The following is a 17,923-nucleotide window of genomic DNA, read 5'->3' on the forward strand; positions in this document are numbered from 1 at the left end:
ACTGTTGGGGATTTACCCCAATGATTCAGATGCAATGAAACGCCGGGACACCTGCACCCCGATGTTTATAGCAGCAATGGCCACAATAGCCAAACTGTGGAAGGAGCCTCGGTGTCCATCGAAAGATGAATGGATAAAAAAGATGTGGTTTATGTATACAATGGAATATTACTCAGCCATTAGAAACGACAAATACCCACCATTTGCTTCAACGTGGATGGAACTGGAGGGTATTATGCTGAGTGAAGTAAGTCAGTCGGAGAAGGACAAACATTATATGTTCTCATTCATTTGGGGAATATAAATAATAGTGAAAGGGAATATAAGGGAAGGGAGAAGAAATGTGTGGGAAATATCAGAAAGGGAGACAGAACATAAAGACTCCTAACTCTGGGAAACGAACTAGGGGTGGTAGAAGGGGAGGAGGGCGGGGGGTGAGGGTGAGCGGGTGACGGGCACTGAGGGGGACACTTGACGGGATGAGCACTGGGTGTTATTCTGTATGTTGGTAAATTGAACACTAATAAAAATTATTTTATTAAAAAATATATATATATAAAAAATAAAAAAAGAAAACTAACAAAAAAAAATTATTCAAATGCTGGCGCTTCCATACTCAGCTTTCCTTGCTTTTCTCACACCTATTTGCTCCCTACAGGAGCTATCTGAATGGAAGGTGAATGTTTCCTACCTCCTACCTTCTTCCTTCTGAAGACCAGCCATTCTGAGACCAGATGGACATTGAACACTGAGCTGAACTACCTGTATTCATTCAGAAATGTTTTTACAGTATTTAATGGTCATGTAAAAGGTGCAATATAAACTCCACCAAAACTAGGATGGAGAAAGTATTTTTGTCTGATCATAAAGTGTTATTAATTTATTGTTGATGGCATGCCATAAAAATGTTTATCTCATTTTTCTCAGTACAGAAGTGCAGACGGTGATGGTTCAATGTAGGAGGTGCAGACTACAACTGTTCACACAGCAGGGATCCTGTACAGATATAGATACTTAAAACCACTGTCCACCTCATGGTGACACCAACATTCTAAAGGTTAAAGGCATTTCAGGTAGAGAAGCAGATTAAAACAAACAAAACAAAACAAATAACCTCTCATCTTGCCATCAAATGGGAAAAAGAACTAAACTATTTTCAAAATAAAAATAAGAGGTAGGAGACCTTTTTTTTTTTTTTTTTTTTGAAGATTTTATTTATTTATTCATGAGAGAGGCAGTGACACAGGCAGAGGGAGAAGTAGGTTCCATGCATGGAGGCTGATACGGCTTGATCCTGGATCTCCGGGATCACGCCATGAGCAAAAGGGCAATGTTCAAAGATTGAGCCACCCAGGCATCCTGAGAAGACATTGTTAATAGGAAAGAATGATTTCTTGATAGGACTCGGGGTTCTATCTGGAAGACAACTCCATGAGTAAAGCAAAATTCCATGTTAATAGGAACTCTCTAAATGGCAATGACCATTAAAGAACTTTCTTCATTGCTGGAAGGGTTATGTATCTAGACTGCTCAAATGATATTCATTGGCTACACATGAGTATTGAGCACTTGGATTGTGGCTAGTGTGATTAGTTTTAATTTTAATGGTTACCTATGACAACTGGCTACTGTACTGGACAGCATAGGTCTGAAATATAAATGCTTCCCTAGTGGAAGTCATGGAGATTTTTACCAGTCATTTCTATACCAATTCAACTTCTCATACATTTCCTATTCTAGGCACTTCCTATATAACCTCCTCTCTGAGTGGTGGGCTTATGGCTTGCTCTCAAGACTAGCAGGGGCCGAGGACCCACCTACCACTACATGAGCCCAGGGACACACCACATCATAAAATCCCAGAACTCACTGAGCCTCAGGCCTGTCCAGTAAGTACAGTTACCTGCAGGATATAATCAAGTCTGTGTGTTGAGTCTTGTGACTTCTGGAACACCACTGAAAAAAAAAAAAAAAAACAAAAAAACTTTGTATCTAAAGTGACCCATTGCAAACAAAGACAAAGATTTCTAAAATGGAGAAAAGGATGGCCAGGATCTCAGAGGCACAACTTGGATGTTTCATCTCGTGTACATCAAGGAGAGCTTGGTGAAGCGAGAAATGAAGATGTGGCCTTGCTCTTTGTATCTGTCCTTGCTCTTGACCCATTACCTACGACGTTCTGAGGCAGAGCCTGAGAATGTGAGAGGTGGGGTCTGGTGCTGGTAAGGAGGGTGCTGGCAAGCAAAGTTAGGCTGATGTGTCTTTTGATTCTCTGGACTCACATGATGAGCCCAAATGAGGTACTAAGGCAAACAGAGATTCCTAGCTCTCTGCCTGACCTCTAGTATCACTATCCATCCTCCCAGCCCCAACTCCCAATTTCTCCTCCCATTTTTCCTTACACACACACACACACACACACACACGAGTTTGGGGTTATAACTGGGCCCTCGCCTTAGGGTATGTACTCTCCATCTGTATGCTATCCTATAGGTGACCGCAGCATTATGAAAGTCAGCTTATTCTTACTCTTTCCAAATTCTCACAGATTACCCAAGAGCTATCAGCCCAGGAAGCCCTGAAACAAAAGAGCACAAAGTCCCTAGGAGCCATGATCATTATTGTGAAAGCATCTCTCACAGTTCTGGTTGCCCAGGAGATAACTCACAACACTTCAGTGTTTCAGCACCAAATAATGACTTCCTCTTCCTTTTCAGATTCTACTTCTAATCATTTCCTGTGGGTTCCTGCACTGTCTTTCCCTCACAACAAATAATAAACGTGTTCCCTCCCTCATGAGGATGAGAAGGGGTACAACTGGCTCTCTCAGAATAAAGCTGAGACTAAGGATGAGGGAGAGGAGAGGAAAGTGGGTGGAAGGGTAGAGGAGCCCAGTGCCATAGTTCAGGCCATGGCAGTGCAACCACAAGAGGGGTGTGACTGTGCCAACTGAAAGAAACCCGGGATTCATGCCTGTAGGAACTTCTTCAGAAGGACTTCCCTAACCATCCCCTGCTGCCCAGGAGGGCCCCAGCTCTGCTCCATGCCATGAGGATCTCACAGGTGCCCCGATTCCATCCCACCATGGTGCACCCTTGGTGCATTGTCACATCTGAGTTGCAAACCAGGAAGCAGCGCTGGGGCCTCCTGCATCCTCATTTGTTATCTGCTTTGCACAGTGTCAGACACATTCCGCTAGGAATGAGGAATGGGAGCCTGTAAATAATGTATTCAAACTGTCATAAACCACATCTTCTTTAGCCCCTTCCATTCCCTGTATATTAACCTCTATTTCTCACTGACAAACGAGATAAACATTAGGAGTAAAGACTGGCTGGTGGTATGGGGAACTAAATGTCATATCTAAATTAGACTGTTCTGAGAATTGTTATTAACTGTCATTGGAGTCTGATCAGTATATGTAGTCTGGTCAGTATATGGGAATCTAGTCAGTATGTGGAGTTTGGTCAGTATATTGGAATCTGTTCAGCATGTGGAGTCTGGTCAGTATATGTCCAAACAGGAAAGGAAAAATGGAAGAACAAATGACATCTTCCAATAAAATTAAGAGGATTATCAAGTTTTTCTTGATTCTGTCATCTATTTTTTTTTAATTCACTGTGTAGGTCTTTTCAAGGGATTTATTTCAAATAATATATATAAGCAAACATAAAGCTAACCTAGTATGCTTTGAAGTAAGTTGAAGTAAGTTGAGTAAGTCGAGTTTGAGTAAGTTCTCTGAGTAAACATGAATTAAAATCTTTGCCAGAGATAAAGAATCAAGATGAGCCAATTTGTCTTTCGGTTTGGAAGTTAAGAAGCTGCTATCTCCCCTGGATATCACTGAGTTTCAGCTTTGCTGCATAGAACGGGAGCTTCCACAGAGTTACTGTGACCTCTAAAGGACCCTGGTCCCCACAGGACCCAGAACTTGGGTCAGGCAGCAAAGAGCGGCAACCACGAATAAAAAAAAAAAAAATTAAATTAAAAAAAAAAAAAAACTTTAAAACACAATGAAGAGAAGAAGAAGGAAGAAAATCGTTAAACACAGAAACCATCTGTGCCTCTGCTCCATGCAGGCTTATTTTTCCAATACCTCACATACCTCAAATACTTCAGTACGACTCCTACATTTGAGAAGAAGAAAAGAAAAATAACAAAACTCAATATTTTATTAAGCAGATTATCTTTATTGACATGAAAAATTGGATACTTATTTAAAAAAAAAACAAATATAACTTTTGTTTGTTTTTGGAAGCTCCCTGTGTCTGCTTCTTTGGCCAGACGGGTATCTTTCCTACATCATTCTCCTGAGCTGAGCGTGGGTGTGCGTCCACCCTCAGGTAGTTTGGTGGGCTTTGCTATGCTGTGTATGTCATGGGCTAAGACTGCAAAAGGAAAAGAGTTAAAAGAAGCAAAATTGCTAGTAGACTATTTTTTTTATAAATAATTTTACAGCACATGTACATTACAGTGCCAACAAGAGGTTGTAAATATATTTGTCAGGTAGCTTTTTCTCTCTTTAAAAACAATTACTGCATCTGTAAATGCTTTCTTTGTGAGTATATTCTTATTAATTAAAAAAAAATTACTAGGCCTAAATTTTTCCATTGTTGTAGGGTTTGGAGTTAAAAACATGAGTGGTTCCTGATAGCTTAAACTTACCTGACAGACTATCATATTTTTATATGAACTCTTTCACCAACACTAATCAGAATGCCATTGTAGAAGCATTGAATAGATTTTGGTAATTATGAGCTAATTTCATGGGATGCGAGGTTTTGTGATACCTTCACAATATGTTTTCACACCCTTATCCTTAATTAAAGTCAATTTGTCTAAAAAATTATATTAGGAAACATTTGGTTCTACCTAAGTAGATGCTTGTGTTGTGTAAACAATCATGACCTACATTCAAAAGTAATCCTTGACCTTCTTTTGCAATTAACCAGACAAAACAAAATAAACATTGCCAATACACTTGGAAATTTCTATATATCTGGAAGCAAATGGAGGTAAGAGATCATATGTTTCAAGTTTAGTTCTACAAATTTGGAAGTTCTCATCTTTGAAATTGTCCTGTATTGCTTTGCTTAGAAATCCTTAGTCACTGCAGTGAACATAATATTGCTCTATTTATAAAGGAATCTTCACAAAGAGCAATGGTAGGAAAACATTATTGGGCCTGTTCAGTTGGAGTTCTTCCTCCTTGCCCCAGGAGAATATACAATATAATTCAACTATTTCTCATGTCATCTTTTACATGGGAAGATAATATTGATGATGAGAGATACCCACACTCTTATGTAGGTATTAGGATCTTCTCGGGTTTAGGGATGGTAGTTATCACTATTGCTGGTTTTTCTTTTTCTCTTTCATGAGCTATTTGAGGCCATAGATTCAAATGAGCCATTTGGTCTCTGGCTCCTAGGGAGCATTGATACACTGATTGTTCAAATTCAATAGTCATAGCCCATGATTCGAAATTGTGGCTTCTGTGTGTCTTAATGGCTCTTTTTTTTTTTCTAGGAAGTTTTCATGATCCAACTTATTAAAATTAAACTAAAAAAGTCAACAGACAAATTATTCCCACCCTTAAGCTAGAAGGAACATTTCTTCACCGCTGATTGAGTCATCACTGACAGGTTTGATATATAGATAGTAGCTCGGGTCTCAAAAATGTGTAGCTAAGACTTCAGGTAAACCCGTTTTTCATTAAAACAGCATAAGCCATTGATATTACTCAGCAAATCTGTGTTCTTTGAGGAATTCTGCAAATGTCAATTTTGAATGCTCAGTGTCCTTAAATCACAAATTATTTCATTCCCTTTGTTCAAATGTATGATACCTTCTCAAGGTTAACCTAAGTTATCTATATGTTCTTACCTACAACAATAAGAAAAGGTGAAGAAGAGTAGTGACTTCTGCCTCTCAGAGTGTTCAATTTTTATTTAATTAGCTTAGCCCCAAAAGCGATGATAACTTGAATGTGTGTTCCACTCATGGATGTCACTGTCCTTCAGCAGCAATAGCTATCTTGCATGAAAAGGTCATTGCCACATGTAAAAGAAATGCTCTGGTGATTCCTGGGTGGCTCAGCGGTTTAGTGCCTGCCTTTGACCCAGGGCATGATTCTGGAGTCCTGGGATCAAGTCCTACCTCAGGCTCCCTACATGGAGCCTGCTTCTCCCCCCGCCTGTGTCTCTGCCTCTTTTTTTCTCTCTCTATTTCTCTCTCTCTCTCTCTCTCTCATGAATAAATAAATGAAAGTCTTTTAAAAAATAGAAAAGAAAAGAAAAGAAAAGAAAGAAAAGAAAAGAAAAAAAGAAAAGAAAAAAGAAAAGAAAAGAAAAAAGAAAGAAAAGAAAAGAAAAGAGAAAAGAAAAGAAAAGAAAGAAAAGAAAAGAAAAGAAAAGAAAAGAAAAGAAAAGAAAAGAAAAGAAAAGAAAGAAAAGAAATGTTCCAACATCATAGGGCATGTGGAAGGAGTAGCAAGTGGCAGAGAGGTTGCAAGCACCTGAGTCATTGGTTATGACAGGATGCTGGACCTTTGATAAGTTTAGAATACCCTCAAGTGTATTGAGGTTCAAGTACCATTAACTCTTGGCAATATTCTCCTTCCTAATTCAAAGAACAAAGGATTACTAAAGCTCATAAAAAGGCTTCTCAAATTTCAAATAGCCCTAAAAAAACATTTAATGAGTTAAGAGTAATTGAATCAGAGACATATGGATTAAATTTTCCTTGAAATCACAAGGGTTTAATATTAAGGAAGAAGTCACTCAGCAGATCCCCCAAAGACTAGCCAAACCCATTTTTTAAGACCAACTAGTCATATTCTGTAACCCTTCATCTTCACCCATTTATCTTTGCCTAAAGAATTTTGTGGTTTGGGTGGTATTGCGTTGATTATAATTATTCCAATAGATAATACATCTGTCAATAAAAGAATTCAGTACATCTGCTGCTTATATATTCATGGTTTGATTCATTTACTTACTTAAATGTAATTTAACTGTGTAATAACCTCATCCATCTACAACTGTGGATTTCAACTGTTTAACTAATGTGAATTTTTTTTTTTTTTTTTGTAAACCCAAGCACATGCAGATCCACCATCTAGCAGGTTGAGGGGAAAGAGAAAAACATGGGCTCTAGTTTCCATCTGAGGTGGCTCCTCAGCACCTCTCCATAGAGGTAGAACACAATTTACAGGCCTTTGATCTAGCATATAGCCAATAATAGGGAAATATACAAAATAAAAGAGACAGGAGATTCCTAGGAAGCCAAATGGACATTACAAAGCCCATGGAACTATTAGAAAATTATCTGATTGTATTCATTATATTCTTACTTTACAGATAATTCTAGCAAGTGTTGAAAATTTATCTACAGAATATTGACAGTAACAACTTGGGAGACCTAAAACTGTGGGAAAAATAGGAGGGAAAGGAGGAAAATGGAAAATTGAGACAATTTTCAAAAGGTTTAGTTAGGTTTAAGAGAAACAGCCTACTACTTAAGTAGACTCAGAGTATCAATGAACCAAATGCAACATAATAACTGGTATGCATAGTTGAGAACTCAAGTTATAAAGAAAACTTCATGCTTAGAAATACTCTAGAGCAGGAGAAAATAGTATTGCACCATTACTTTTTATTCAAGGCGTATAGAATGTACCAAAAAACTATGGTGAGTTTATAGGAAACACTAAATGTGCAATGATAAAATCTGTACTATTACTGTGGGTTTCCCCCACTCCTCAGCATTTGTGCAAATGTCTTCTAATGCTTAATTAATATAAAATTAACGGGGAGGACAAATCAGTAGGGACAAAACTACTTGGGTCTCTATGGTTTGGTGAGGCTGTAAGGACAAGTACTGTTGTGGACAGCATTCATTCCAATAATTGGATAATCCACAAACAATACATGGAGCTTGACCACATCTATGTTTTCAGACTCAGTGAATTCTTTTTGGAAATGTGGCAGCAATGTGTTAGGCGTAGTCCTAGCTGGAGGCAGATGTAAGAGTCAGAGTAACATAGAAAATGTGGATCCAGAAAGAAATACCAAATTCCCTTAGGAAAAAAAAAATGGGTTGTATTATCTTGGCACAGAACCAAGTCTAGGTGGAGCCTTCAAAGACCTGTGGAAATTACTAACAGTAACATTTTGACTTCTACAGATTAAGTCCCAGAATATAATAATATAGTTCATACTTTCCTTCCTAACTCTGTAAGATAGGATTATTGTTGTCAAAAAAACACACTAACATGATAGTTGGGATTTCTTTATATGCGTGTGTGAAAATGAGTTTCCCAGAGCTTAGATGAATATAACTTCCCTCTTTTGGAATATTAAAGTATTGCTCATGAATGTTACCAAAAAAGATCTCCATATTAGAAGTTCCAAGGTACTGAACATTCTGAAAATTATTCACCGAGAGTTTGACCTTTTACAACCACCTAAAACTGAACCCCCAATGAAAACTAGAAACCCAGCTGGGAAAAGGAAAATACCAATACAAGGACACAAATGTAAGTATAACCCAAAGGTGATACACTTGTCCAAAACTCATTTTGGAGCAGAAATGGGGCTATTCCCATGGATCTTAAGATTTTGTAAAATAACTGTTGCAAATTTAATGTCACTATCTCATTCTCTTAAAACCCTAACACCTATCAAAGAACCCTGCCAGTTTCCATCGGAGCACAAAACAGACCTCACTCTCCTTGAAGATAAGCCAAGATCTGGTCTTCTGACTTGAATGTCTGCATCAGCAATGCTGCCAAACGTCTTTGAGCCCTGGAACCTCCCACGGATGAGTCCTGATTTTTTTCTGGATAGTGCTCTTTAGTTCACTTCCATGGGAGAAAGCATATTCTGGAGATTGAAACAGGATGACCCTCTGTCCTTCAGAGAGCTCACTGTAAAAACAAACAAACAACAACAAAAACCACTACCAACAACAAAAACATGTTATTTAGCTCCACTGTACCTTCAGTTTGTCAATAGTAGGAGAAAAACTGTGATTCTGATGTTTAAAAGAAAAAAATCAATTTGTGACTCATGCAATACCAAAAGAAGAATGTTTAAGGAAATAATTTTGAAGACACGATGTACTGATATGCTTACCTACCATGGGTAAGGTCTTGCAGAGTTAAAAGGAACATTTATTTCTTATTCTGTGATTTTTAATTTCAGCGAGTTAGAGAAAAACACCAGATATTCACAGTAGGAAACTTTCACATGAGCTGCTAGCAGTTCGCTCTCCTATGGTCTAGCGTTATTATTGACTGGGGTTTGATTTTGTTTTTGTTTTTTCACACCCAACATGCTACTTCTTGGGGAGTAAAATGCCATACTACAAGAAAATTTTCAAATAAAAAAAATGCATGTCCTTTCAGAAACCTCTGTTCAGTTCTGTCTTTATATAACAAAAAAATTCATGTTCTAATATGCTGAAAGCTCCAATAACTTTTTACAAGGAAACTTGAGGATAGTAGGCTGAAGTAGCACACTTGGCTACCATCAGAGTTAGTGCTGAATTGAAGAAGAGTACTTCCCTCCCCCCCCCCAAACATAGGCAGAGATGGAACAGACTGAAGGCAGCATAACTATCTGACTATTATGAATGCTCCAGTCTCTGGGTAGAAATATGCCCATTATGTATCCGTGCTCCATCTGCAGATTGTTTTGCAGCCTCTGCCCACATTGGAAAATCATTTAGCATCACTCAGAAAGAGAGCCAGAGCCGTGTGTGTGTGCATTTTTACTAAAGTAAAATGTGTACTCATATTTAAAAATAAAATAATCTGAGCACTTAAAATTGAAAGCAAGAACGCCCTTCCTCCTGCCCACCCCACCCAGCACCACTCCTAAAGAGGCAATCGCTATTAACTTTGTTGGCAACTTCTGGCCATGACCTCCATTTCTTTAAAACTCTGCACTTTCTTCTCCTTCATTCTCAATTAATCTATGTATTGTATTATATTGATCTCTTTTACCCCTTACTTATTGACTTACTAGAGCATCAGATGAAGATTGAAGTTGCCTCAAGTTCCAAATAAGTCCTAGTTCTGTTTAGATTCCTTTCTCACTTACCTTTGTGCTGGCCCATTCATTTGCCCTTGCTAAGTCTCTCTGTGGTCCAGGTTCAGCAATCATCCATGCTTCTAATAACAGAGTGGAAACAATTCTGGGTGTCTAAGGTATAAGCAATTCAAAAGTGAAGCCTAGGTAGTGCATCTAGCCTCTTGCTTCCTGAATTGTAGAACAGTCCTGTCATAAATGGCTATTAGATTTATCCCACAGCTACCAACCTTTAGCAACTTTGCAAAAGGGATAAGTTATTTTGTAAATGGAGGAGTAACAGGCTTTACTGTGCTGCCAAGGGGCAGGGCAATGCTGTCTTCATCTGGGCCGCCGGGTGCCCAGCTGAGAGGCTGGGTATTTTACCAGGGACAAAAAGAAGAAGAAGTGCCAGGAAACAATAAGAAGCCTTGGAACCTTCCCTTTATCCTGAGTCACCTTTGACCATCCTGAGATGGTTCTTCGCATCAGAAAATTACTACTTCTGCTCTGCAAGAAGAACAATTGAAAGACCTTCACCAGTTCTGGGCTGTTGGACTTACTGAGCTAGTCACAAGTGAACTTCCTCTTCCCTAGAACGGCTATTTTTGAAAACAGTATCATGTACTCTCAGTCCCAAAAAGTTGTCTGTTGTTTAATCTTGAGTCACTTGAAACTAAATGATTCTGCCTTAATAATCTATGTCACTGTCCCCTTAACAAATATCAGTCCAACTATTTCCTTTCTAACACATCTTCGAGACAAAAATCTGCTACTCACGACTTGTATGGCCCTGGGCATGCCATTGCAACTCTCTGAACCTTGGTTTCTTCACTTAGAATATGATTGTTTTTCAATGTCCAAGAACAACACATAAAATTGGAGAACTATAGAATCTTAAATGTGGAAAAAAATCTCAAAAGTCTTAAAATTCCATCTCTTTCCAAATGCATAAATCCTTCCCCCATATCCCTGGAATATGTCAGTTAGTGCCTAAATTCCTCTAGGAATAGGGAATTGAAAACAATACTTCAAGTGTGGTCTGACCTGAGCAGAGAACAGTGGGATTATTAACACCCTTGATCTTGACACTGTTCTGTTTAAAAAACCAAAGTTTGCATTAGGTTCATATGTAATTTTTGGCTGCTACATATTTTTGGCTCATTTGGTACTTGTGGTTACAAAATTATGAGAATCACACACACACACACACACACACACACACACACACATCCTTTCTGCTACATTCTGAATTTAATCTTTTTCCTTCAAATATAACTGTTGATTTTTGTTTTCTAAATTGTTGCTTTTGTTATTGTTTTCCTCTGATCAAATAAATAATTCAGGTTTGCTGTGAAAAAAGTCCAAAAGGTTTTCACAAATATGAAGTGAACATCAGTTATAATTCCAACCCAGAATGTACTTGTTATATTCTGACGAATATCACTTCATTTTTTTTTCTCCTCTACATATATGGCTATCTACCTGCCAATGCACATGCACTCATACACACACACACACACACACACACACATACACACACACACCCCCCAAATGATGGTACTTGTGATTGCTTTGGGCTGACAAAAGCCCATTTAAGTAAATTGACTTAAGTGATGGAAGTGGATAGTGGATAGTGAGCCTTTGTGGAACTAAGTCCAGAGGTAGGATGGTTTTCAGGGTTGATTGACTCAGTGGCTCAGTGATGTCATTGAGGATCTACCTGTGTCCTGTTTCTTCACTCTGTTTTCCATGGTATCAGCCTCACCAATGCTCTCCCTTTCTCTTATGATATCAGGATGGGTGCCAAACCATAACGGGAATAGATGTGCACATGACCACATCCAAGAAGAGGGATTGGGAGCCACTTCTGGAAGTTCTCTCAGGAGAGCAAAGACTGCCATCACTACAAGTTACCAGCAAACACATTCTCCCATTGCACTCTCCTGAGACGAATCACTGGTCCACACCCCAATCAATAACTGTATCCAGGTGAGATAGTATTACACTGGTCAGTTTAGGCCTTAAGCAACCATGCCACTCCCAGAGCCTTCTAGGTGGAGTTAGCTTCTCTCAAATTCACAGACTTGAGTGAAGAAGGTCTAAATATCTGGATGAAATTTAGTAAAGGAAGTAAAATAGGTTGTGGTGAAGCCATTGCAATGTTCACTATACCCGTCATATTGCATGATATCATATAATAATAATGTTATTATTCTATTATATATAATTATTAAATTACATGATATTATATATAAAAACCTTTTAGATAGGCAGGTAGGTAGGTAAATGGATGGATATATGAATGCATAGATAGATAGAAAGATGGATAAATTAGGTATATATATATATATATATATGTAAATAGGATCAAGTTAAACATGTCGTTTTGTAACCTGGTTTTCCATAACCATATTCCATGAACATTTTCTATGTCGATTCTCAGATTCTTACAACTTTTTAAATGGATAAATAATGTCCCAATATGGTCATGACTGATGATTTTAATTGGCCCTTATTACAGAACAATACTGTATTTTTAGTTCTTTCTAGCACATGTATAATGCTGAAATAACATGTTTGTACATGCATTCTGGCACAATCAGCTGCTTGTTTCCTTTGATAAATTTAGTTAAATATAGTTTCTGAGTAAACAGAGAGGAAAATATAAAATTTCAAGACATATGGCCAGATTCCCTTCCAAGAAGGCTATATGCACTTATTCTACTGCCAATATCATTTGTAACTGCCCATTTTGACACATATTTAACACAAATATATTGTTAATATATTTAATATGATCTTTACTCTATAAGTCTATTAGGGGAGTGGGAAATGATAACTACTCTGCATTTGTTTTCCAATTCTTTTGTTACTAGTGGGATTGAACATTTGAATACATATGGTTGTCTCTTTTTTCTTTGGCTTATTTTTCTATTGAAGCACTCATTTTATATAAGTGAGTAAATACTTGGTAAATGTTTAACTTCTGCTATATTTGTTGCATATTAATTATTCCTTATTTGTCCTTCAACTTTATTTATAGTGTTCTTGCCATATGAAGTTAAAACATTGCAATGTAATAAATCTGTTGCTGCTTTCACATAGGTGGGGGGAATTTTAAGTCTAAAACATGTTCAAATACTTTTGAACATCTCCATAGTGGTTCCTAATATATTTATCTAAATGATTTAAAATGTCATCTATGAATTTCAAAACACTGACAAAGTTTTAAAAAAAATGCTGGGTACCTGGGAGTGGGGAAGATTCCTATCTTAAAATATACATCAGAAAAATTTGGAAAAAAATCAAACATTTAAAAGTAAATAAATAAGTAAACTGAAAGAAACATGGAACATGTTTTTATAATCTTAAATATTTTTAAATATGCTATAAAACCCCAGAGCCCAAGAAGAACAGACTGATAGACTCATAAATATATTTAATGATTTTTAAATAAGCACAAACCCTCCCTCCAATGAGGTTTACCCAAGGTACAATTATTGCTAATTGAAAAAAAAAAAGCCCTATGTCAAAAACCAATAATAAAGTAGGAAAAATATTTGTAACTCATATCATAAGGACTAAGTCCCTTTACCACATGAAGACTCATCCAAGTCCATAAGGAAAATATATGTGTAAAATACAAACACTTCTTAAAAATCACAAAATATGCATAACCTCAGCCATATTAAGAGAAATTCATACTAATAACACAAGACACTATTTTTAACCTATCATATTAAAAAATTCAAAAAGTTTGCTACATTACAATTTTGGCAGGGTATGGGGTAGAAGGAGGTTGAGTTGATTGTTAGGAATATAAATCACTAGAGAGAAGAATTTGGCAAAATGTATTAGGAACCGGCGATGCTCAGGATTTATTCTACAGCTGTGTATTCTACAGAGAGAAACTGTATGTATGAGAAAGCCGCCATCATGCCTACAGTTTGTGGATAGACAATCCACATAGACTCTCTCAAACAAGTATATAATTTTGTTTTTGATTACCCAAGATGTTCTCAGGCTAAACAAACATGCTGAGTGAAATCAATCAGAGGAGGACAATCATCATATGGTTTCGCTCATACATGGAATATAAGAAATAGTGAAAGAGATTATAAGGGAAAGGAGGGAAACTGAGTAGGAAAAATTAGAGAGGAAGACAAACCATGAGAGACTCCTAACTCTGGGAAACAAAAAGTTGCAGAAGGAGAGGTGGCTGAGGGGATGGGGTAACTGGGTGACAGGCACTGAGGAGGGCACTTGACGGGATGAGCAAAGGGTGTTATACTATACGTTGGCAAATTGAATTTATTTTTTTAAATATTTTATTTATTTATTCATAAGAGACACACACAGAGAGAGGCAGAGACATAGGCAGGCTCCATGCAGGGAGCCCGATGTGGGACTTGATCCTGGGTCTCCAGGATCAAGCCCTGGGGCAAAGGGAGCGCTAAACCACTGAACCACCCGGGCTGCCCCAAATTGAATTTAAATAAAAAAGTAATAAAAATAAACAAAAATCATGTTGGCATGTGGGAATATTCATGCATCCTCACCTTTGTGGATTTATAAACCGCTAGGTGGTGGTGGGTAGAACACAGGTTTTGGAGTCAAAAGATGAACTATACTAGAACAGACAAGAACTCGTGATTTTGCATTAAACTTTGGATTGGGAGTAAAGAATAAGAGTCAGAAGCCAAAGACTATTTTTATAAGAGGTTTTGTGAGATTCTGAACAGAAGGAGATCTGCCATGAGGCATGAGTAATAAACCCTAGAAGAGGGTCACAGGGGCCATGCCACCTCTGCTCCGAGGCTGTACCATTGGTGCCTTGATACATTTGGCTCTTGGATGTCACAAGGCCTGAAGGGCATCATCAGTGGTGGCACTCATGAAGCTCCAGTGGAAACTGGTGTGGGAGAGGGTAAACATGGCAGACACCACATGGTGACCATACCAACAGACTGGTCTGTGACCTTAACACTGGCCTTTGGAGAGTTCAAAAATTGTTGGAGACCAGAAGAACAGAACTATGTCAGAGGTTCAGAAAGCTTCTATGAGAAAATTTTAAGTTGTTTTGTTACACAGGATGATGAGGTCTGATTATTGTCTGTTCACTTTGATTTTATAAAAAAGCCCAGAGGTGGTGGCAGAGCAAAATATCAATCTTCACAGACTACTTCATTTATTCCACAAGCATGCGCTGACCATCTGTTCTGGCTGGGCACCACAGAATGGGCAGACTTACCCTCTACCCTCAAGAAGCTCATGGTAGTGGGAGAAAAGAGTGGTTAAATAAATATTACAGGACAAAATAATGTTAGCCTTAATTTTGCTAAGGGAGCCCAGAGAGGAAGCGAAGAAATGTACAAGTTTTCAGAGATGAAGTGAAACTTAGGTTGAGTAAACCAAAAGGCAAAGACCGGCATCCTCAGGCAAAAGCAACATGCTGGACCAAGACAGGGAGATGTGGTAAAACGTGGGATTTTCTGGGAACAGCTAGTTGTTCAGTGTTGCTGAAATTGAAGATGTACAGAAGTAGCCATTGAATGGAAGATTCGCTGAATCTCTGGGGCCAGTGGGTTTGAGCCAGAGAGTGATGGGCACTGTGAAGCATTGGTTTAAGGTAATGAGAGTCATAGAAAATATGTTTTGCTTAAACTAGAGGGGCGATAACATCAGATGTCAGATTTAGGAAAATTTCTGCTGCAGTGCAAGGGATGAGACCAGTTTTACCTTGGTCCAGGATGAGGTAATGACGTTGTGTGTTGCAGTGACAACAATTTGCAAAATCATTACTGAGGGATGTTTGTCAGGTGTGTTAATGTTACTCCCTGCTCATCTTTCCAAAGGAATATGGAAAAGATTTAACAAACAACCTTCCCATTATCTCTAAATTGGATCTGCCTCCTGCTATTTAGACTGAATTTTTGTGGCCCCCTGACCTCCAATTCATATGTTGAAATCCTAACGAATGTGTGATGGTGCTAAGAAATGGGGCCTTTGGGTGGTGATTGTGTCATGCAAGTGGTGCCCTCATGAACGGGTGCCCTACAACCCTATGGAATAGATGCTATGATTTTCCTATTTTACAGACTGGAAAAGCAGAAGCATGGAGAAGTGTAGTAACATAATCCAGATCACACAAGGTGTTAACTCAAAGCAAGTCAATTGGGCTTCAGAGTCCCTGTTTTTAACCACCACATGAAGACCCTTCCTAGTATGTCACCCCACGCAGAAGGGAAACCTCTCAGTCTCTCACCTTCCTCAGATCAATCTTCTTCACAGCCACTGAAGGAAGCATGGCACAACCCAAAGCTAATCAGCCCTTTCCACTACTTCCTTTCTTCTGTAACTATCTCCCTCAGTATAATATCCTAGTCTAGCACGACTAGGAGGCATTCATGATCTGATATTTCTGAGTTTATCTCTTAGTCCTGCTCTCCCCTTCCTTCCCCAACACCCTTGCCCAAGCCCCACATGCTTCCTACCCCCTACTGTGTATATGCTGCTCTTTTTGCTGGGAAGGCTGTTCCTCTTTCCTTCTTGCTTTCCACCCTCATTCTCTATAACCTCCATTGCCAGTGGACTGCTCTGTTGCAACCTGTACCCTGAGTCATTTCCTGTGAAAGCCTGCTTTCGACCACCCTTGTAAGAGTAGGGAATGTTTGCCCTATACACTAAACAGTGCATGCACACCTGTTGCGGCATTTATCATTAGCGTGCATTCATCACATTCCCAAACTCTCCCTATAGAGTACAGTAGATGATTAGCAAGTGATCCTCAAATGAATACATGAGTGGAGAGAAAGGATTGGCCTGACTGAAGTATCAGATTTGTATTTATTCACTTGGCTATCAATACCTCTCTTATTATGGTTACTTTCTTCTTCTTCTTTTCAATAAGTAACATTTTTTTTTAAAATCACCTTGAATCTATCTTTAATGGTATATCATATTTAGGAATCCTGCTGAGGACTGGGGGATACAGGGCCTGGGGGTGGGACATCTGGTCACACAGCCATGGAACAGTGACCGGCTGCCATTCATTATGGAAGATCTGTAATATTTCACAATGCTGCACCCGTGCATGTGGCCCAGTGCTGGTTACCTGGGCCCAGCACTCTGTTCTCACCAGTGACAGTGACTCACATCCACAGTGGTTTCTTGTGGGAGGCTGCACACCCCCGCCAGGGAGAGAGGATAGCATTATTTCCAGGAGTATGTGGAGGAAGTATGAGAAAGCACTCTGGATGATTCTAATTTCTCTCTGCCAAAGCCCATGTACCCCCAACCCTCCAGAGTTCGGTAATAATGACTGGCTTCCCAAGCAATTATCCCTTGAATATGGACACTTGCCTTCCAGGCCCTGTGGATCTGTCCAGCATCCTGAAAAGTGCCTGGGTCTACTTGGGAAAAAGAGACCATCATAACAGGCCTCAGTACTGCTTAGAAACAGAGAGTACAGGAATCAGGCCCGATGAGGTTAATTTGCCAGAACAAAAATGAAACTTTATGTCAAAGGGTGAACTCAGGCAGGAGCTGGCACACGCAACGCAGCTGGAGGCTGGATAGGAGGTCCACAGGGTAAAATCAGACGGTGTTGCTGGCATTGCACCCGGCTGGATGCCTCTTCTGGAGAGGAGGAAGCCGGTGATTCATTCCCTGCAGCTGCTCCTTGACCTTGGCTAACCTTCAGGCTGGTTCAGTGGGCAGAGACCCTGACTCAGAGAGGTTCCATTTTCGGGTTCAGCCTTGGGTTGCCGCAGCTTGTATAGATGGTGGTGTTGGTACTTGAGAGGAGCAACCTAAAATTTTCTAAATGTTCATTGTTTGTCTAAGTG

General features: G+C 38.9%; 1 long non-coding RNA gene across 2 annotated transcripts in view; it reads right to left on the reverse strand.

The window, feature by feature from the left end:
* Positions 1–4,169: 4,169 nt before the first annotated feature.
* LOC140615822 (uncharacterized) overlaps positions 4,170–17,923 on the reverse strand; it is a 51,930-nt gene continuing 38,176 nt past the window's right edge. For both annotated transcript variants that reach the window (XR_012016299.1, XR_012016300.1), the window contains 2 exons: positions 8,725–8,929; positions 4,170–4,388 (listed from right to left, as the gene is read on the reverse strand). This is a non-coding gene — a long non-coding RNA (uncharacterized lncRNA). The remainder of the gene's footprint in view (positions 4,389–8,724; positions 8,930–17,923) is intronic.

Source organism: Canis lupus, chromosome 24 (assembly GCF_048164855.1).
Source record: "Canis lupus baileyi chromosome 24, mCanLup2.hap1, whole genome shotgun sequence".
Classification (NCBI taxonomy): Eukaryota; Metazoa; Chordata; class Mammalia; order Carnivora; family Canidae; genus Canis; species Canis lupus.